Below are 22,679 nucleotides of genomic sequence, written 5' to 3' on the forward strand. Positions count from 1 at the left end.
GGCAGAGGAGAGAGGTCCTGTAACAGAGAAACTGGCCTTATGTCAGCACAGAATCTGTCTTCATGTCATAGCAGAGAATCAGGCATCACGTCACCCACCACTGGAACAGGCCACTGTCACACATTTAGGCCCAGGCACCCAGGCAGAGGAGAGAAGTCCCGTAACAGAGAATCTGGCCTTATTTCAGCACAGAATCTGTCTTCATGTCATAGCAGAGAATCAGGCATCATGTCACCCACCACTGGAACAGGCCACTGTCACACATTTAGGCCCAGGCACCCAGGCAGAGGAGAGAGGTCCCGTAACAGAGAATCTGGCCTTATGTCAGCGCAGAATCAGTCTTCATGTCATAGCAGAGAATCAGGCTTCACGTCACCCACCACTGGAACAGGCCAGTGTCACACATTTAGGCCCAGGCACCCAGGCAGAGGAGAAAGGTCCTGTAACAGAGAATCGGGCCTTATGTCAGCACAGAATCTGTCTTCATGTCATAGCAGAGAATCAGGCATCACGTCACCCACCACTGGAACAGGCCACTGTAACACATTTAGTCCCAGGCACCCAGGCAGAGGAGAGAGGTCCCGTAGCAGAGAATCTGGCCTTATGTCAGCGCAGAATCAGTCTTCATGTCATAGCAGAGAATCAGGCATCACGTCACCCACCACTGGAACAGGCCACTGTCACACATTTAGGCCCAGGCACCCAGGCAGAGGAGAGAGGTCCCGTAACAGAGAATCTGGCCTTATGTCAGCGCAGATTCAGTCTTCATGTCATAGCAGAGAATCAGGCTTCACGTCACCCACCACTGGAACAGGCCACTGTCACACATTTAGGCCCCGGCACCCAGACAGAGGAGAGAGGTCCTGTAACAGAGAATCTGGCCTTATGTCAGCACAGAATCTGTCTTCATGTCATAGCAGAGAATCAGGCATCACGTCACCCACCACTGGAACAGGCCACTGTCACACATTTAGGCCCAGGCACCCAGGCAGAGGAGAGAGGTCCCGTAACAGAGAATCTGGCCTTATGTCAGCGCAGAATCAGTCTTCATGTCATAGCAGAGAATCAGGCTTCACGTCACCCACCACTGGAACAGGCCACTGTCACACATTTAGGCCCAGGCACCCAGGCAGAGGAGAGAGGTCCCGTAACAGAGAATCTGGCCTTATGTCAGCACAGAATCTGTCTTCATGTCATAGCAGAGAATCAGGCATCACGTCACCCACCACTGGAACAGGCCACTGTCACATATTTAGTCCCAGGCACCAAGTCAGTGGTGTAGTACAGTCGATATGAACCACATGAAGTTTCACCAAATATCCAAACTGCAGGTTTGCAATAGGGTCATACCAATATACAGGAGCTGCAGCAATGATCACTTGTTAAATATAGTTCCATATATTCATAAGCTGTTAGCAGAGAGTCAGGACATGCTAAATAAACCTCTTCAAATGTGCTATTAGATAACTGAGGAAAGTTTTAACAGACAGAGTCTTTACAGTGGACTCTTCCAGAAAGCCCCCTGTGTATTCTGCTACTTGGTTTGGTCTCCTCAGTGCAGACATTTACTGTGAAGGAGGTAGGATCTCTGTCTAAGTTCTCTAAAGCTAAAGTTCATTTATCTATTGTAAAAAGTTATAATATATACCCATAATAGTTCTGTAGAATGTAAAGAGGTGACTGTATGTTTTTTTAGCAGCCTTTAAACCCTGCAGCACATGCTAGGCTGAGTAGATGATGTACAGTTAGAGAGCCATGTGTTCTTCCTAAAATGGCTGCAAGACATGCTGTATTCCAGGTCACCCTGCTGCAATATCTTTGTAAATGATTTTCTCTTGTTCATTTTTCTGTATGCTTTGTTATATCCTGTAACATGTATGTGGGAATGTAATATAATGACTGCCTGTTATGATATAGGTGGGCTGGTGACCTGGCTGTATACCACATAGTGTCAGTGTTTCCCTGTTGTATTACAGGCTCCAGCCAAGTGCACTCCACCTCAATAAAGCTTTAAACCACAGAAGACCTGAGTGTCGTCCCTTAGAGTCCACTTAGGGTTTATGCCTGGAGGAGCTGGTGACCGAGTGAGTGTGAAAGCTGGAGGTGTCGCAGATGGTGCAAGGAAAAGAGGGTTACATTTGGTGCCGTGACTCGGATGTCATCATTCTGCTCAAAGTGACCAGTGAAGATACCTAAAGTCACCAGTGTGCGAGTTCTGAGGTGATTGTGCCACGGCGGAGCTGCTAGGCGGCAGATTGACCTTATTAGCGGTTTATATCCTCTCAGGAATAGAAGATGAGTGGACGAGCCAGAGCCCGCGGAAGAGCACGTGCCAGGGGGCAGCCCAGCCAAGGACAGCCTGGACAGGAGCAAGAGGCTCAAGAACCTAGACGCATTGAAAGACCCCAGCAGCCACCAGCCGAGCCTTTGCTTGTGGGAAGAGGGCGCCAGAGAGGCCCGCCAGTAGTGGAGAGACCTCCGACTGATGTTCTGCAGCTTTCAGCTGGATTTCAGGACATATCCCTCGGAGAACGGGGTGGCCGCAGGCGTGACTTCCATGACCTTGGAGTGAACACCCGGCAGACCATTGAATAGAAATGTGAGACCTGTTTTTTTTTTTGCACTGTGTGACAGGTTAAGGTTTAATCACAGAATCAGACTTCTATCTGCACGGTAGCGTGTGTCTTAGGTTTTTCTGAATGACACTATCAGTACCTTCAATGTAAGATATCCTTTTTGGGATAGATTTCAAGTAGGCCTCAAATACCAGAAACTAGTTATTTTGAGAATGGCAAATTTGGGAATAGTTTTTCAACCCAGAAAAAAAAGTGTGCTTTTACGGTCACTACAAATAACTTGACCAGCTAAAACAGTACAGATTTGCTTGAATAGAAATGTGAGACCTGTTTTTTTTTGCACTGTGTGACAGGTTAAGGTTTAATCTCAGAATCAGACTTCTATCTGCACGGTAGCGTGTGTCTTAGGTTTTTCTGAATGACACTATCAGTACCTTCAATGTAAGATATCCTTTTTGGGATAGATTTCAAGTAGGCCTCAAATACCAGAAACTAGTTATTTTGAGAATGGCAAATTTGGGAATAGTTTTTCAACCCAGAAAAAAAAAAGGGCTTTTACGGTCGCTACAAATAACTTGACCAGCTAAAACACTACAGATTTGGTTGAATAGAAATGTCAGGTCTATTTTTTAGGCGCTGGGTGACAGGCTTAACTTGCCCCTGATGTAGTATATGGCCAAAAAATAACCACACTGTTGATGGTTAAATGCACTTGGGTGACACAGGCTCAGCCTGCACCAGATGTAGTATATGGCCAAAAAATAATCAGACTGTTGATGGTTAAATGCACTTCGGTGACACAGGCTCAGCCTGCAGCTGATGTAGTATATGGCCAAAAAATAACCAGACTGTTGATGGTTAAATGCACTTCGGTGACACAGGCTCAGCCTGCAGCTGATGTAGGATATAGCACAAAATAACCACACTATTGATGGTTAAATACACTTGGTGATAGCTTGTGCTGGCGCACCACAAGTCACAAAATGGCCGCCGATCACCCCAGAAAAAAAGTGATCTAAAAATGCACGGGGGGGGCTCAAAAAAGTGAGCAAGTCAATACTAGCACTTCAATTATCCACAGCTGCAGATCGATCACAGAATGAAGTCTTTTGGAGGAGTTAATCACTGCCTAATCTCGCCCTAACATCGCAGCTGCAACCTCTCCCTATGCTTGAATCAGCAGAGTGACGTGCAGCGCAACGTGACCCAAGCTTATATAGAGGCTGGGTCACATGCTGCACTGGCCAATCACAGCCATGCCAATAGTAGGCAAGGCTGTGATGGCCTCTTGGGGCAAGTAGTATGACGCTTGTTGATTGGCTGCTTTGCAGCCTTTCAAAAAGCGCCAAGAAAGCGCCGAACACCGAACTCGAACACGGACTTTTACGAAAATGTTCGGGTTCGGGTCCGTGTCACGGACAACCTAAAATTCGGTACGAACCCGAACTATACAGTTCGGGTTCGCTCATCCCTACTCTTAATCTGTTAACCTTACCTCACAGACTTAGATGACAGAATAGTTCTAAAACTAGATCCAGGATTCCTTCCTAAGGTGGTAACAGATTTCCATACAGACCAGGAGATAGTTCTCTCTTCCTTCTGCAATAAACCTAAAAATCCTAGACATAAGAAGGACAGTCCTCAAATACCTTAAAGTTACCAAGAAATTTAGACTAGTGGATAATCTCCAGGGCCAGAGTTGCCCCGTAAATGTCAGAGCCCATTACACTAGAGCTATGTCCTCCTCTTAAGCAGAAAAAGCAGGTGCATCATTGGAACAGATCGGCAAAGCTGTGACCTGGTCTAATATGAACACCTTTGTCAACCATTACAGACTTGATCTGTCCTTGTCGTAAGATCTATCATTTGGATGAAAAGTTCTTCAAGCTGTAGCCCACCCTTAATGTTTGGTGATCTGTTAGGTCTCCAGTTGTTTGCCATCATGGTGGCGAAATGGAAAATTGGAATTAATCTTACTGGTAATTCTGTTTCCATGAATCCACCATGACGGCACGATTCCCCCCCCCCCAAAAAAAAAAAAAAGTTTTTTAAAAAAAGATAAAAAGTAGAGTATGAAGGAATACTTAAAAAAAAAAAATGAAGAACATATGATGGCTCTGGGGCACTGTAATATAGAAATACACTAGTGAATGGTGGTGGGAGGGGGAAATTTAACCGCTCTGTCCCCTGTGCCTACAGAGGTCAGGGGTCAATCTCCAGTTGTTTGCTGTCATGGTGGATTAATGGAAACAGAATTACTGGTAAGACTAATTCAGATTTTTGTGACTTTTGCTAAAGTTACACAGTAAATGTGCCATAATCCAGGTCTAATCTCACTTTTAGCTCTTTGTAAAGTGAGGACACCAAATTTCTCAAAAAAACACAACAATCTCCATGACTTGACACTGTTTTGAGCCAAAAAAAACTGACATACCTGATTTGATACAAAACCCTCCTGTGTTTTTGTGACCAAACATTGATCAATTCAATTCTGTCACTTCAGTAGGATCATACAAACAAAGAACCTGCCTAATCTCTTTAATGGCAAAACATTTTATAAGAGAAATTTGCCTCTAAACTGGTGGATATAATGTATTTCTCAGTCCTACCTGTATGACACATCTGCCATTAAATGATATATATATATATATATATATATATATATATATATAGTTAAGGCTGAGGCTTCAGCCTGTATTTGTGGGAGGGGCATGTAGTATTTAGCCCCGCAATAGCCTCCAATCAGCCTGGCGTTTCTGCGGCGTGCCATCTGGTCCGGTCATCCTCAGCAGCTACCTCACTTCCGGGTCCGCCCCTTCTGCTTCCTCCTGGTGTGTCCAGCGTTCGGCTCTCCACCGCTCCCAGCCTCTCTCAGGATACCCCGGTACGTACAGGTTTTCATGTTCCTCTTGTCACCTGTTCCTCTTGTCACCTCACGACACTTTAGGTGGTTCTGCCTCCAGGTTCCTAGATTTCCTAAACCGGTGTTGTCGGGTTCGTCCAGGCCTCCGTTCTAGCTTCCTTCCACGTATTGGCTCACTTCAGGTCTTCTGTCCTCTACTACACCGTGGTTCTCGGTTCTCCCGAGTTCTGCCGGCTCACTGCGTCCTCTCTACATTACTTATCATTGGCTTGGTCTTTCCCGGATCGCCCGGGCTCACTCTCTCTCTCTCTGGGTTGTTCCTCTTACTGGTCTTGAATCCCCCAGGGCCGCCTCTTACCGGTTCGCCAGGTTCACGTCTTCATCTCCTGGATCGCCCTGGTCCCCCCCTTTCTTTTCCCTAGCTCACCTAGGGTTCTTCTTTCCTCCTGGATCACCCAGGTCCTGTTTCCCTAGTTCACCTAGGGTTCTTCTTTCCTCCTGGATCGCCCAGGTTCTGTTCCCTAGTTCACCTAGGGTTCTTCTTTCCTCCTGGATCGCCCAGGTTCTGTTTCCCTAGTTCACCTAGGGTTCTTCTTTCCTCCTGGTTCGCCCAGGTCCTGTTTCCCTAGTTCGCCTAGGGTTCTTCTTTCCTCCTGGGTCGCCCAGGTTCTGTTTCCCTAGTTCGCCTAGGGTCCATCTTTCCTCCTGGATCGCCCAGGTCTGTCTTCAGCTTCCTCGGCCGCCTCGTCCCTCTGTGGGTCACTTCTTGTTTTCCAGTCAGTATGACTCTGAGCCCCCAGGTCACAATCCAGGCTCGTGTTGCTCCCTGGGCCGGCAGGGTCGACTGTCAGTATGGTCTTCTTCTGTGTCTTCACCTGCCGCTGCTTCTTTTTGGGAGATCGCCTCCCGTTTTCTTCCCAGCTGTCAGTTAACTGGTCCTCATGTGCGTTATCTTCAGATCGTAGGTTCGGTCCGTTTTCATCTTGAGTTCGGTCGAGGGTTAAAATCCTCTCTAAGGTAAGTTCAGGTTAAGCTCGGTCTCTCTGAGGGCGGTGTTCCTTTTCTTCTCTTCTGAAGGTCTGGGTCTTTTTCTCTAGCTTGCCGGTCCGCAAGCGGAATCGCATCTCCAGTTCTTCGGTCTTAGGCTTCATCTGGTAAGTATCTTGATTTGTCTCATTACTCTCGCTTTTCTTCTTCATTCTCGGCTGTTTCCTTCGCTCGCTCCTTCAGCTTCGTTCCCCCTCTCATTAGCTTATTTTGCAGGTCAAGGAGGTCTCACGTGTCAGAGATGGAAGACAATATTTCCCTTCCTGGAACATCAGCTTCTGGTCACTCCGTCAGCGCTTCCTTAAGGAACTGGACTGTGGCTAGGCTAATCACCGAGCATAATTGTAGGGGGATCCGTCATCCCGCGTCGGCCCGCAAGGCGGAATTATACCGCTTATTAATGACGGCCCCGAGTTCAGCGGAAGATCCGTCTAGCTCGCCTTCCATCCAGCAAGCCCTGTCCCAGTACCAGTCCTCCATTAGCGGGCTGGCCTGTTCTATATCCGACATTCAGGCCAGGGTTGCAGCTCTCGAAGCCAGTCCTTCAGCAGCTCCACCCTCTCCGGTGGTGGCACCCACCCCACCTCCGGATGTGGCAAGTAGGCCAGCTCCTCAAATTTCCCCATCTCATTTCATCCCCGAGCATATTAAAAAGGACATCTTGGCTGGGAAGGATGTGAATTTAGCCTCCATCCTCATCGCCTCCCAGGACATCTCGGAAAATCGGATCATTAATTGCGGGGAGGTTTCGGTTGTCTTGAAAGCCAAAGACGCCAGACTTAATCGCAAACTGTCCATTGCCGAGTTTGTCCTGGCTTTTAGCCTGTATTGGGACATTGTCTGTTCGGCCCATCCAAACAGGAGGGAGGAGCTTGATACCTACCTGTATCGGGTTTCGGACCTGGGCCACAATTATGGTGGCTCAGCGTTCTACGATTATCACAGGTCCTTTTCCGCCAAGGCTGCAGCAGCTCTGTCGCAGTTTCAGTTTATGACTAATTGGGCCGATCTCGACATGGAGCTGTTCTGCTGTCATTTTGCCGGTTTCAGAGCTCCCTCCTGTGCCTATTGTCAGTCTATCTTCCATTCCTCTGACTGGTGTCCCGATCAGGTTCATCCTTCCCAGCCAGGAGCTGCTCCTAGTACTTCAGGGGCCGCCAAGAGCTTGGCAACTCTAGACAAGCTAGGCAGACCAATTGTCTATTTAGGTAGCAGCCAGGTCTGCAACAACTTCAATGCGGGAGGTTGTGCCTTTAACGCCTGTTGTGCTCTTCATATCTGCTCGGCGTGCTTTCGGGCTCATCCACGTTCGGTCTGTACCAGGAAATCTTCTAAGAGCTCCTGACTAGCCGACATTGATGTAGACCTTCTGGCTGTTCTCAATTCCCGCCACTCTTTTGGAAATCTTCTCCCACCTCCAGGTACCTGTGGCCACCGCCAAGACCGAGGGTCCAGATACCAGGGTGACCTTCCTGGGCATTACGTTAGACTCTGTTAACCACTTCAGCCCCCCTACCTTAGACACCCTTAATGACCAGGCCACTTTTTACACTTCTGACCTACACTACTTTCACCGTTTATTGCTCGGTCATGCAACTTACCACCCAAATGAATTTTACCTCCTTTTCTTCTCACTAATAGAGCTTTCATTTGGTGGTATTTCATTGCTGCTGACATTTTTACTTTTTTTGTTATTAATCGAAATTTAACGATTTTTTTGCAAAAAAATGACATTTTTCACTTTCAGTTGTAAAATTTTGCAAAAAAACGACATCCATATATACATTTTTCTCTAAATTTATTGTTCTACATGTGTCTTTGATTAAAAAAAAAAATGTTTGGATAAAAAAAAAAATGGTTTGGGTAAAAGTTATAGCGTTTACAAACTATGGTACAAAAATGTGAATTTCCGCTTTTTGAAGCAGCTCTGACTTTCTGAGCACCTGTCATGTTTCCTGAGGTTCTATAATGCCCAGACAGTACAAGCACCCCACAAATGACCCCATTTCGGAAAGTAGACACCCTAAGGTATTCGCTGATGGGCAAAGTGAGTTCATAGAACTTTTTATTTTTTGTCACAAGTTAGCGGAAAATGATGACTATTATTTTTTTTTTCTTACAAAGTCTCATATTCCAATAACTTGTGACAAAAAATTAAAAATTCCATGAACTCACTATGCCCATCACGAAATACCTTGGGTTGTCTTCTTTCCAAAATGGGGTCACTTGTGGGGTAGTTATACTGCCCTGGCATTTTAGGGGCCGAATGCGTGAGAAGTGGTTTGAAATCAAAATCTGTAAAAAATGGCCGGTGAAATCCGAAAGGTGCTCTTTGGAATGTGGGCCCCTTTGCCCACCTAGGCTGCAAAAAAGTGTCACACATGTGGTATTGCCGTACTCAGGAGAAGTTGGGGAATGTGTTTTGGGGTGTCATTTTACATATACCCATGCTGGGTGAGAGAAATATCTTGGCAAAAGACAACTTTTCCTATTTTTTTATACAAAGTTGGCATTTGACCAAGATATTTATCTCACCCAGCATGGGTATATGTAAAATGACACCCCAAAACACATTGCCCAACTTCTCCTGAGTACGGCGATACCAGATGTGTGACACTTTTTTGCAGCCTAGGTGAGCAAAGGGGCCCACATTCCAAAGAGCACCTTTAGGATTTCACCGGTCATTTTTTACACATTTTGATTTCAAACTACTTACCACACATTAGGGCCCCTAGAATGCCAGGGCAGTATAACTACCTGACAAGTGACCCCATTTTGGAAAGAAGACACCCCAAGGTATTCCGTGAGGGGCATGACGAGTTCCTAGAATTTTTTATTTTTTGTCATAAGTTAGAGGAAAATGATGATTTTTTTTTTTTTTTTCTTACAAAGTCTCATATTCCACTAACTTGTGACAAAAAATAAAAACTTCCATGAACTCACTATGCCCATCACGAAATACCTGGGGGTGTCTACTTTCCAAAATGGAGTGACTTGTGGGGTAGTTATACTGCCCTGGCATTTTAGGGGCCCGAATGCGTGAGATGTAGTTTGAAATCAAAATCTGTAAAAAATGGCCGGTGAAATCCGAAAGGTGCTCTTTGGAATGTGGGCCCCTTTTCCCACCTAGGCTGCAAAAAAGTGTCACACATCTGGTATCCCCGTACTCAGGAGAAGTTGGGCAATGTGTTTTGGGGTGTCATTTTACATATACCTTTGCTGGGTGAGATAAATATCTCGGTCAAATGCCAACTTTGTATAAAAATGGGAAAAGTTGTCTTTTGCCAAGATATTTCTCTCACCCAGCATGGGTATATGTAAAAAGACACCCCAAAACACATTGCCCAACTTCTCCTGAGTACGGGGATACCAAATGTGTGAGACTTTTTTGCTGCCTAGGTGGGCAAAGGGGCCCACATTCCAAAGAGCACCTTTCGGATTTCACCGGCCATTTTTTACAGATTTTGATTTCAAACCACTTCTCACGCATTCGGCCCCTAAAATGCCAGGGCAGTATAACTACCCCACAAGTGACCCCATTTTGGAAAGAAGACACCCCAAGGTATTTCGTGATGGGCATAGTGAGTTCATGGAAGTTTTTATTTTTTGTCACAAGTTAGTGGAATATGAGACTTTGTAAGAAAAAAAAAAATCATCATTTTCTGCTAACTTGTGACAAAAAATAAAAAATTCTAGGAACTCACCATGCCCCTCACGGAATACCTTGGGGTGTCTTCCTTCCAAAATGGGGTCACTTGTGGGGTAGTTATACTGCCCTGGCATTCTAGGGGCCCTAATGGTTGGTAAGTAGGTAAATGACCCACCTAGGCTGCAAAAAAGTGTCACACATGTGGCAATGAGAAGTTGGGCAATGTTTTTTGGGGTGTCATTTTACATATACCCATGCTGGGTGAGAGAAATATCTTGGCAAAAGACAACTTTTCCCATTTTTTTATACAAAGTTGGCATTTGACCAAGATATTTATCTCACCCAGCATGGGTATATATAAAATGACACCCCAAAACACATTGCCAAACTTCTCCTGAGTACGGCAATACCACATGTGTGACACTTTTTTGCAGCCTAGGTGGGCAAAGGGGCCCACATTCCTTTTAGGAGGGCATTTTTAGACATTTGGATCCCAGACTATTTCTCACGCTTTAGGGCCCCTAAAATGCCAGGGCAGTATAAATACCCCACATGTGACCCCATTTTGGAAAGAAGACACCCCAAGGTATTCAATGAGGGGCATGGTGAGTTCATCGAATTTTTTTTTTTTTGGCACAAGTTAGCGGAAATTGATTTTAAAAAAATTTTTCGCACAAAGTCTCCCTTTCCGCTAACTTGGGACAAAAATTTCAATCTTTCATGGACTCAATATGCCCCTCAGCGAATACCTTGGGGTGTCTTCTTTCCGAAATGGGGTCACATGTGGGGTATTTATAATGCCCTGGCATTCTAGGGGCCCTAAAGCGTGAGAAGAAGTCTGAAATATAAATGTCTAAAAAATTTTACGCATTTGGATTCCGTGAGGGGTATGGGGAGTTCCTGTGAGATTTTATTTTTTGACACAAGTTAGTGGAATATGAGACTTTGTAAAAAAAAAAAATAATAATTTCCGCTAACTTGTGCCAAAAAAAGTCTGAATGGAGCCTTACAGGGGGGTGATCAATGACAGGGGGGTGATCAATGACAGGGGGGTGATCAGGGAGTCTATATGGGGTGATCACCCCCCTGTCATTGATCACCCCCCTATAAGGCTCCATTCAGATGTCCGTATGTTTTTTGCGGATCCGATCCATGTATCCGTGGATGCGTAAAAAACATACGGACATCTGAATGCAGCCTTACAGGGGGGTGATCAATGACAGGGGGGTGATCAATGACAGGGGAATGATCAATGACAGGGGGGTGATCAGGGAGTCTATATGGGGTGATCACCCCCCTGTCATTGATCACCCCCCTGTAAGGCTCCATTTAGACGTCCGTATGTGTTTTGCGGATCCGATCCATGTATCGGTGGATCCGTAAAAATCATACGGACGTCTGAATGGAGCCTTACAAGGGGGAATGATCAATGACAGGGGGGTGATCAGGGAGTCTATATGGGGTGATCACCCCCCTGTCATTAATCACCCCCCTATAAGGCTCCATTCAGATGTCCGTATGTGTTTTGCGGATCCGATCCATGTATCCGTGGATCCGTAAAAAAACATACGGACGTCTGAATGGAGCCTTACAAGGGGGTGATCAATGACAGGGGGGTGATCAATGACAGGGGGGTGATCAGGGAGTCTATATAGGGTGATCACCCCCCTGTCATTGATCACCCCCCTATAAGGCTCCATTCAGATGTCCGTATGTGTTTTGCGGATCCGATCCATGTATCCGTGGATCCGTAAAAAAACATACGGACATCTAAATGCAGCCTTACAGGGGGGTGATCAATGACAGGGGGGTGATCAATGACAGGGGGGTGATCAGGGAGTCTATATGGGGTGATCACCCCCCTGGAAGGCTCCATTCAGACGTCTGTATGTGTTTTGCGGATCCGATCCATGTATCCGTGGATCCGTAAAAAACATACGGACATCTGAATGCAGCCTTACAGGGGGGTGATCAATGACAGGGGGGTGATCAGGGAGTCTATATGGGGTGATCACCCCCTGTCATTGATCACCCCTCTGTAAGGCTCCATTCAGACGTCCGTATGTGTTTTGCGGATCCGATCCATGTATCAGTGGATCCGTAAAAATCATACGGACCTCTGAATGGAGCCTTACTGAGGGGTGATCAATGACAGGGGGGTGATCAATGACAGGGTGGTGATCAGGGAGTCTATATGGGGTGATCAGGGGTGAACAGGGGTTAATAAGGAGTTAATAAGTGACAGGGGGGGTGTGGTGTAGTGTAGTGTGGTGCTTGGTGCTACTTATTACTGAGCTACCTGTGTCCTCTGGTGGTCGATCCAAACAAAAGGGACCACCAGAGGACCAGGTAGCAGGTATATTAGACGCTGTTATCAAAACAGCGTCTAATATACCTGTTAGGGGTTAAAAAAAATCGCATCTCCAGCCTGCCAGCGAACGATCGCCGCTGGCAGGCTGGAGATCCACGCGCCTGTGTGCCCGCGTTCACAGGAAATCTCGCGTGTCGCGAGATGACGCATATATGCGTGACTCTGCGCAGGAACGCGATCCTGCGTTAGGCGGTCCGGAGGCGGTTAAGATGGAGGCTAGTCTGCCACCAGAGAAGTTGGCCAAGATCCGCTCTGCCATCTCCAGGGCGGTCAGCGCTCTGTCCCTGACCAAGGCGGAGCTACAGTCCTTGCTGGGTCTGCTGAATCATGCCACGAAGATCATACCCCAGGGCTGGTCTTTTCTGACCAGCCTGTTGCATCTTCTCTCCACAGTTCATGACCAGGATTCTGTGGTCCACCTGGACTGCCACGCCATCTAGGACCTTGCCATGTGGAACACTTTCCTCTCAGACTGGAACGGCATTTCTCTTTTCGTTCCCCGCTGGGACTCGGCTTCCCCGATTATCTTCTCGGACGCCACCGGTTCCATCGGTTTTGCTGCAATCTATAGGTCCCACTGGCTGGCGGTTTGGTGGCCTCCAGAAATCCGGGCGGATCCAGCTGCTATTAGTTCTTCTCCCCTCCTGGAACTGTATCCCATTGTGGCTGCCGACTTGGTCTGGGGTAGATCCTGATCCAACTTGCCAGTTCTGTTCGTCACGGATAGCCAGTCCCTGGTCGATATTGTCAATTCTGGCAGGTCCAGATCACATAGGGTCATGGCCCTGCTGCGAAAGTTAGTGTGGCTATCCCTTACCCACAACTTCCATGTCCGGTGTGCACACATTCCAGGGGAATCTAACACAGCCGCTGACACCCTGTCCCGTTTCTATTTTTCCATTTTTTTCCAGGAGATGCCCGAAGCGGACCGTGCTGGCGCTCAGGTCCCACCGCTCAGCTCATTCATCCTGGATTAGCAACCTTGGTGGTCCAGGCAGAGAGGCTGATCGAGGGATCATTGTATCGCAACACAGCCAGGAATTATCGGGCCGGGTTCAAAGCGTTCAGCAGGTTTTCTCAAGAGTTTCCAAGGGGTCAGCTGGGGGAAACCTCATATGTCATGGCGTTCATTGCGTTTTGCCACACCCGCCTGTCGTTATCATACTACACCATCAAGCTATATTTAGCAGGGCTCCAGCATCACCGCATGATCGCCAGGCCAGATGGGGGTTCCATCCTCGCCACACAAGCCATCAAGGCAACGCTCAGGGGTCTGTAGAAAGAGGTGAGGGGGCTGCGCACCCGTAGACAGCTAGTGTTAGGGGAATTGTTCAGAGCCCTATCCTCGGCCTTAGACGGCAGTCCTTTTGGGCCATCTCTTAGCACAGTTCTGAAGGCTGCTATTTACCTCGGGTTCTACGGCTTTCTCAGGCATGGCAAATTCACTTCTGGCCCCGGGCGTCATAGCTTCCTCCAGAAACGCCACCTTGTCTGGAACAATGACCATTTTGTCCTCTATCTCCTGTCCTCCAAAACCAACCAGACTGGTCCACCTACGGAGATTAGGTTTTTACCTTCCAATAATCAATGGTGCCCGGTCAAGGTTCTGTGGGAGATGTCTTCCTGCTTCATGGACTCTCCGCTAGACTCCACTCTTCTGCCTTGTGGAAGTAAGCCGCTTACCACATCAAAATTCATGTCCCTCATCCGGTCTCTGATGCAGGGTTTGGGTCACAACCCCAGATCTATTTCAGGTCATTCTTTCCGCATTGGGGCAGCATCGGTGGCTTCTAAACATCATGTCCCCGCACATGTTATCCGCTGCATGGGGCGTTGGCGTTCGTCTTGTTTCCCCCGATATATACCAGATCCTCAGACAGAAATTTCCCAGGCTTTCTGTACATTAGCCTTGTAATGTTTCAAATAAATCTATTTTCACCTATTCGGAGTCTTTGGCCCCTTTACTTGGCGTACCCGCGGTCGTGGCTCCCGGCAGACCCCAGCCACTATGGTCAGGGTTAGGGTTCCCTCTCCCCCGCTCCTCGCTATCTCTAGCTCTGACCATAAATAGTTAAGGCTGAGGCTTCAGCCTGTATTTGTGGGAGGGACATGCAGTATTTAGCCCCGCACTAGCCTCCAATCACCCTGGCGTTTCTGCGGCGTGCCCCTCCCTCCCTCCCCTTTCTTTCACTCTCACTTTTTGGGTAAGCCCCCTTTACTTGGCGTACCCGCGGTCATGGCTCCTGGTACACCCCAGCCACTATGGTCAGGGTTAGGGTTCCCTCTCCCCGCTCCTCACTATCTCTAGCTCTGACCATAAATATATATATATATAGGGTGGCCACCGAAAAAGTAGGCTGTCTCCAATATCTCCAAATCAAACTGCCTAATAGTGAATCTGTCTTAGTTGTCCATAGCAATCAGAGCTCAGCTTTCATTTTTTTCAGAGCCCTGTAGGAAAGGAAAGCTGAGCTCTGATTGGTTGCTGTGGGCATCTAAGACAGATTTACTATTAGGGAGTTGATTTGGAGATATTGGAGAAGGGCTACTTTTTTGTGGGCCACCCTGTAGTTAATAACATTTGCAAAGACAATTGTTATTATATTGTTATATTGGTTATCACATCCACATAATTACTATCTTGTGTAGGATGTCTATTGTGGTACTTGTGGTCCGCTGTGGGCATCCTCTGCTGTATGCATTTTTGCTGGGGATCGCCATTAACAACGGGATACAAGTGCAGGATTTGCTCCCCTGTAATAGACATACACAACTGCATATGGGTTTGAGCACTTCCTGCCTGTTTAACACCACGACACTCATGAACAGCGCCATCTATTGTTTCATAGTCTTATGACAAGACTCTTGTCATAAGACTATGAAACTAATAGATGGCGCTGTTCATGAGTCATGAACAGCGCCATCTATTGGTTTCATAGTCTTATAATAAGATTATTAGTGTAGCCTTTTGCATGGAAAATTTGTGATAAAAATTTGCAATTAGAATATTTGCCATCTACACTACTCATGAACAGTGCCATCTATTGGATTCATAGTCTTGTCATAACGAACAGGGCAATAGTCCTCTGATACACCCTAGCAAACTTATATTACCGCAGATAAAGTGCTAGAAGATGTGTTAATGATAGCAGCAATCGGATATACACCTCAGTGCTAGTGCAGGCTATTACAGGCTGAGTGCTACACGGTGTGTGGACTCTGCTGAGCAGTGTGCCCCACTTACTAGCGCCCCAACAAGATGAACAGTGCCATCTATTGGTTTCATAGTCTTATGACAAGAGTAATCGTCTTGTCATAAGACTATGAGACCAATAGATGGCGCTGTTCATGACTCATGAACAGCACCATCTATTGGTTTCATAGTCTTATGACAAGACGATTACTCTTGTCATAAGACTATGAAACCAATAGATGGTGCTGTTCATGAGTAGTGTAGATCGCAAATTTTCCAAATTCTGCTCATTTGCATGTCTTTCCCATATGCCTATGCTTATGCAAATGAGTTTTTACATGACAAAACTGTATAGAAAGGTTATTGAATATTATGTTAGGACAATCAGAAAACTTTTTGTCTCCCTAATGATATTGATCTAGGTGCGCAGGTCCACCCAAGCCATCCAACAGATCTGAAGTAACTTTAAAGGCTTACTGGCTCTCAGTCAGATGAGAGCTGGTTTGGAATGTCTCATAGTGCACAAGGCTACCATTGTAAGGTATGCTGACTAAACCTGTCATCTGTCTCATGGATAGATTGATGGCTTGCATATACCTGGCTTTTGGCATATAGCCTTTGTGTGGTTGTCTATTGTATGTCGTAGATAATAGGAGTCCAAGACACATCCAGCCATCCTCTTAATGCTGTTTCCAAACCATTTTGATAAGGTTTCCATCAATTTCTAACCTTTTTTTGTGAACCAGACACCCTCTCTTCTTCATAGCAGGGGGTGCGTGGTTTGATGGTCAGGTTTCTTATTGACTTTCATTGTATTAAATTGTATTCGAGCACCCGCAGTATTCGTCTGAGCACTCGGATGGGCCTGGCATAGTGATGCTCGAGCCAAACAGCAGTTCGGCCGAGCATGCTCGCTCAACACTATTAAGGATGAGGTGAGATGGGATTGAGTCAAGTGTGCAGGTGGTGAGATATGATCTGGAGAGTAGGGTGGAAAGTTTTTCTTCTGTAATGGTGGAGAAGCTGGTTTTGGGAGAAGAGGACTGAGCAGTTGTGTAGAGGGTATGTGGGGACTGTGCACTGAAGCTTTCTCTAATGTTGATGATCTTTTGTTTGAAGTATGTGTCAAAGTCCTCAGCTGAGATGAGAGGTCAGGGTGGGGGCCCTGGTGGACGGAGAAGAGAGTTAAAAGTGTTAAAAAGTTGTTTAGGGTTGTGGGACAGGGAAGATATGGGAGATAATAAGTATGCCTGTTTTGCATCGGCGAGTGAGTATTTGAGAATGAGGAGGGATTGCTTGCTTGTGGTGAAGTGATCCTTAGAATAGGATTTCTTCCATTACATCTTTGCAGCCCTTGAAGCTTGTCTGAGTTTTTTGGTCAGGCTGGTGTGTCAGGGTTGTTTGTTGATTTTTCGTGTTTTGTTGTGTGTGAGGGGGCAGCAGAGTCCAGAGCTGTACTTATTATGGTGTTATACAGAGTGGTGGCAGCATCTGCGTCCTGGAGGGAGCAAATGGTAGAGAGTGGCAGAAGAGAGTCAGAAAGAAAGCGTAAGTCAAGATGTTTAGGGTTCTGTAATGACCGGCGTCACGCACAGGGAGGGAAAAGGGAAAGCCCTGCCCAAGGGAGAGGGTAAGGTGGTGACCCCTGAATCACCTTGGAGATGGCACCTGACTGCCCTGACGTCCCTAGACGGGTTCCTCACCCGTGCGGCGATCACGTGCCTAAACCCTGGCTTTCCCTGAAATGAGCCCTAGATAGTGAACGGGCAGGTGGGATCGCTAGTCCGCACCACTGAACTAAGAGGGAAACACCAGGGAGAGGACAGACAACACAGACAAACACATACACCCAGGTGGGTGACCACAGCAGTCCACAAAGGTCCAACAGGGATCCGGAGGGTAGCGTTCTGGATCAACAACCAGAGAACGCAGTAACAGAGCTCCAGAGGGTCAGAATAGATGTCCAGGCAGGAAGCTCTATATCTGGCAACCAGAGAAGTGTGATAGGGGAATATAAGGAGGTTTGGGAGTGCTGGACAAGGAAGAGCTGAGGAGAAGGAGCTACGGATCCCTGAGTGAGCCAAAAGGGTTTGCAAAGCAAACCCAGAAAGCTACAGTAAGGAAACAGCCCTATCTTACATAGAGCGCGCAGCCAACCGCTGCGACCTCCTGACCCCGGGTACAACTGAGTCAGGCGTGGCTCTTGACACCCTCGTGACAGGTTCCTGCAGGTATGTGCTACTGTGTGGACCAGGGAGCAGTAGAAGAGATCAGTGAAGAGAAGGTGAGTAGGTTGTGGTCAACTAGGGGGAGAGGCAAATTGGAAAAGTTAGATAGGGAGCAGAGGCTGGTAATGATCAGATTCAGTGCTATTGTGAGCCTCACTTGCACATTTTTCTAGCTATAACCCCCAAAGTATCAAAAAAACTGTCCATTATGGACAGTTTATTAGGTTAAGAAGGATTAATGGAACGAAAGAGGGCTTCAGGATACAATCACTAAATTTGAAGAGACTATTGTTAGGAGTTACCCAATAAAGTTATTGAATGAGGTCATGTAGAAAGCCGCATCTTTATACCGAGGTGAGGTGTTATCAGGTGATAAGAGTAAAAAAAAGATAACCAGAAACGCTTAGTTTTTTCCTTCAAGTATAGTCCAATGGCAGATAGAATCAGAAAGGTGATAAGAGAGAATTTGGATATAATTAAAAAGGATGATAGCTTAAAAGAGATTAAAGGATCTGAACCCCTGGTGGCTTTTAGGAGGAGCCATACTCTGAAATATAGGTTGGTTAGGAGCCATTTTGTGGAATTGAAATCTGATACATGGTTAAAGGACTGGGTATCCACGGGAAACCACAGGTGCGGCAGTTGTTCCTATTGCAAATACAATCCCCAATGGACTTTTTTAGTTTTTGGTGGATTACAACATAAAGTGAATACACTGATAACATGTAAAAGTGAATATATAGTGTATTTGATATTATGTGAATGTGGAAGGTTTTATATAGGTAAAACAATCAGGAGTCTCTGTGATAGATTTAGGGAACATGTGAGCTCGATTGTATCAAGAAAAGGTTGCCCACAATTAATAAAACATTTGAAAATAGAACACAATGGTGATTCTAGGGTGCTGAGGTTTGCTGGGATTGAGATAGTACGTAGTCTACCACAAGGGGGCGATATACATCGGGCCCTCCTTAGAAAGGTAGCGAGGTGGGCCCTCTGGGACTAAATGATAGAAATGATTTGGGAGTGTTTCTGTAAATATATATATTTGGAATAATTATTTTTAATGACACATGTTTGGTGTTTTTATGTACCTAGCTGGTTTCTCAATGACGGTGAAAGAGTGCTCCGTACGAATGAAACGGCGCATAAAAGGTGATGTAGGATGTTGGTACGTCATCGGCCTGAGGAAGCGCTAAGGTGCGAAACGACTGTCGCCATGAGCTATATGCCTGTGGTATATTTGTCCGCCCCATACCTGTACTGCTGACTGTTCTTGAAGTCCAGCATAAAGAATACCCACTTATCTGGTGAGTGCCGCCTATTTTTGTTTCTATTTGTACGTATATTGGAAAAGGGCTGGAGCACCGCCTATTGTGATATAGAGGGTCCGGTCCGGGATACGCAACAGCATTAAAGAAATGGCTAAAAAGAAGTGCCACTCCACCTGTGTTCTTCAATTGGAGAAAAGATCAGATCCAGAGTGTGACCATCCCTGTGGGTGGGAACGGAGATCTCAGGTGTGAATGGGGAGCAGGTGTGTTAAATTTGGTGTTATCGCTCTCACACTCTCTCATACTGTTCACTAGAGGTTCAACTTGGCACCTCATGGCAAAGAACTCTGAAAAAATAATTGTTGCTCTACATAAAGATGGACTAGGCTATAAGAAGATTGCCAACACCCTGATACTGATTTGCAGCATGGTAGCCAAGACCATGCAGTAGTTTAACAAGACAGGTTCCACTCAGAACAGGCCTCGCCACGGTTTAGACATTAACGGCACTGTTATACAAGCTATATACTGACTACTTTACATTATATCAAAGTTCAGTGTTTAGCGTTGTTGCATGAACAGATATAATAAAATATTTACAAAAATGTGAGTGGCGTACTAATTTTTGTGAGATACTATATTAGACCACCTGTTGACAATGAGTCTCATGCACACTATGTCTGTGTATAACTGAACATATTAACCCCTTAGGGACCCATGACGTACCGGTACGGCATGGTTCCCGAGTCCTTAAGGACCCATGACGTACCGGTACATCATGTATAGTTCCGATCACCGCCCGCCGGCATTGAGCAGGCACCTCGGCTAAATGCGCAGGGGGGTCCCGTGACCCCCCCGTGTCCCGCAAACCGCAGGTCAATTCAGACCTGCGGTTTGCGGCTTTTACCTGGTGCGGCGGCGGCGGCGGTGGTGCCATCGGGTCCCCATGGGGCTGTAGGGGGGACCCAATGGCATGGAAGGCAGCGCAATGCCTTCTTTAGGCATCTGCCCTGCCTTCCGGTGATGAGCCTGTGAGATCCAGCCCCCTGGATCTCACAGGCCTGAAGCTGTATGAGTAATACACACAGTATTACTCATACAGCCAATGCATTCCAATACAGAAGTATTGGAATGCATTGTAAAGGATTAGAACCCCAAAAGTTCAAGTCCCATAGTGAGACAAAAAATAAAGTGAAAAAAAAAAGTTGAAAAAATAAAGTTTTCCCCCCCAAAAAATAAAAGTTTCAAGTAAAAATAAACAAAAACTTAATTTTCCCTAAATAAAGTTAAAAAAAATTGTTAAAAAATAGGGGGGGGGAAGTATACATATTAGGTATCGCTGCGTCTGTATCGACCGGCTCTATAAACATATCACATGAACTAACCCCTCAGATGAACACTTCAAAAAATAAAAAATTAAAACTGTGCTAAATAAAACATTTTTTTGTCACCTTACATCACAAAAAGTACAACAGCAAGCGATCAAAAAGGCGTTTGCCCACAGAAATAGTACCAATCTAACCGTCACCTCATCCCGTAAAAAATGAGCCCCTACCTGAGACAATCGCCCAAAAAATTCAAAAACTTTGGCTCAGAATATGGAGACACTAAAACATAATTTTTTTTGTTTTAAAAAAGCTGTTATTGTGTATAACTTACATAAATAAATAAAAAAGTATACATATTTGGTATTGCAGCGTTTGTATCGACCGGCTCTATAAAAATACCACATTACCTAACCCCTCAGATGAACACCGTAAAAAATAAAAAATTAAAACTGTGCTAAATAAACAATTTTTTGTCACCTTACATCACAAAAAGTGTAATAGCAAGCAATCAAAAAGTCATATGCACTCCAAAATGGTGCCAATCAATCTGTCATCTCATCCCCAAAAAAATGAGACCCTACCTAAGATAATCGCCCGAAAAATGAAGAAACTATGGCTCTCAGAATATGGAGACACTAAAACATGATTTTCTTTTTTTGTTTCAAAAATGATATTATTGTGTAAAACTTACATAAATAAAAAAAAAAGTATAAATATTAGGTATTGCCGGGTCCGTATCGACCGGCTCTATAAAAATATCACATGACCTAACCCCTCAGATGAACACCGTAAAAAAATTAAAATAAAAACTGTGCTAAATAAACAATTTTTTGTCACCTTACATCACAAAAAGTGTAAAAGCAAGCGATCAAAAAGTCACACGCACCCCAAAATAGTCCCAATAAAACCGTCATCTCATCCCGCAAAAATCATACCCTACCCAAGTTAATTGTCCAAAAACTGAAAAAATTATGTCTCTCAGACTATGGAAACACTAAAACATGATTTTTTTTGCTTCAAAAAAGAAATCATTGTGTAAAACTTACATAAATAAAAAAAAGTATACATATTAGGTATCGCCGCATCCGTGACAACCTGGTCTATAAAAATATCACATGATCTAACCTGTCAGATGAATGTTGTAAATAACAAAAAATATAAACTGTGTTTTACTTATCCACGCCATTCTGAGATTGTTTTCTCGTGACACATTGTACTTCATGACAGTCATAAATTTGAGTCAATATATATCTCCTTTTTTTTTTTTAAAATCCCAAATTTACCAAAAAAAAGTAAAAATTTGCAATTTTCTAAATTTCAATTTCTCTGCTTCTAAAACAGAAAGTGATACCTCATAAAATATTTATTACATAACATTCCCCATATGTCTACTTTATGTTGGCATCATTTTGGAAATGTTATTTTATTTTTTTAGGACGTTAGAAGGCTTAGAAGTTTAGAAGCAATTCTTAAAATTTTTAAGAAAATTTCCAAAACCCACTTTTTAAGAACTAGTTCAGGTCTGAAGTCACTTTGTGGGGCCTACATAGTGGATAACCCCATAAATGACCCCATTGTAGAAACTACACCCCTCAAGGTATTTAAAACCAATTTTACAAACATTATTAACCCTTTAGGTGTTCCACAAGAATTAAAGGAAAATGGAGATGAAATTTCTAAATTTCACTTTTTTAGCAGATTTTCTATTTTATTACATTTTTTTCTTTAACACATTAAGGGTTAACAGCCAAACAAAACTCAATATTTATTACTCTGATTCTGCGGTTTACAGAAACACCCCACATGTGGTCGTAAACTGATGTAAGGGCGCACGGCAGGGCGCAGAATGGAAGGAGCGCCGCATGGTTTTTGGAAGGCAGATTTTGCTGGATTGGTTTTCTGAACGCCATATGTTTTTTATTTTTCTACCGATCGTCTTATGCAGGGGCTCATTTTTTGCAGAAAGAGTTGAGGTTTTTATTGGTACCATTTTTGGGTACATAGGATTTTTTGATCATTCATTATTACACTTTATGGGACAAGGTGGCCAAAAAATTGGCTGTTTTGGAACAGTTTTTTTTTTTTTTTTTTACAGCGTTCATCTGAGGGGTTAGGTCATGTGACAGTTTTATAGAGCAGATCGTTACGGA

Source organism: Bufo bufo, chromosome 3, assembly GCF_905171765.1.
Source record: "Bufo bufo chromosome 3, aBufBuf1.1, whole genome shotgun sequence".
NCBI classification, from domain to species: domain Eukaryota; kingdom Metazoa; phylum Chordata; class Amphibia; order Anura; family Bufonidae; genus Bufo; species Bufo bufo.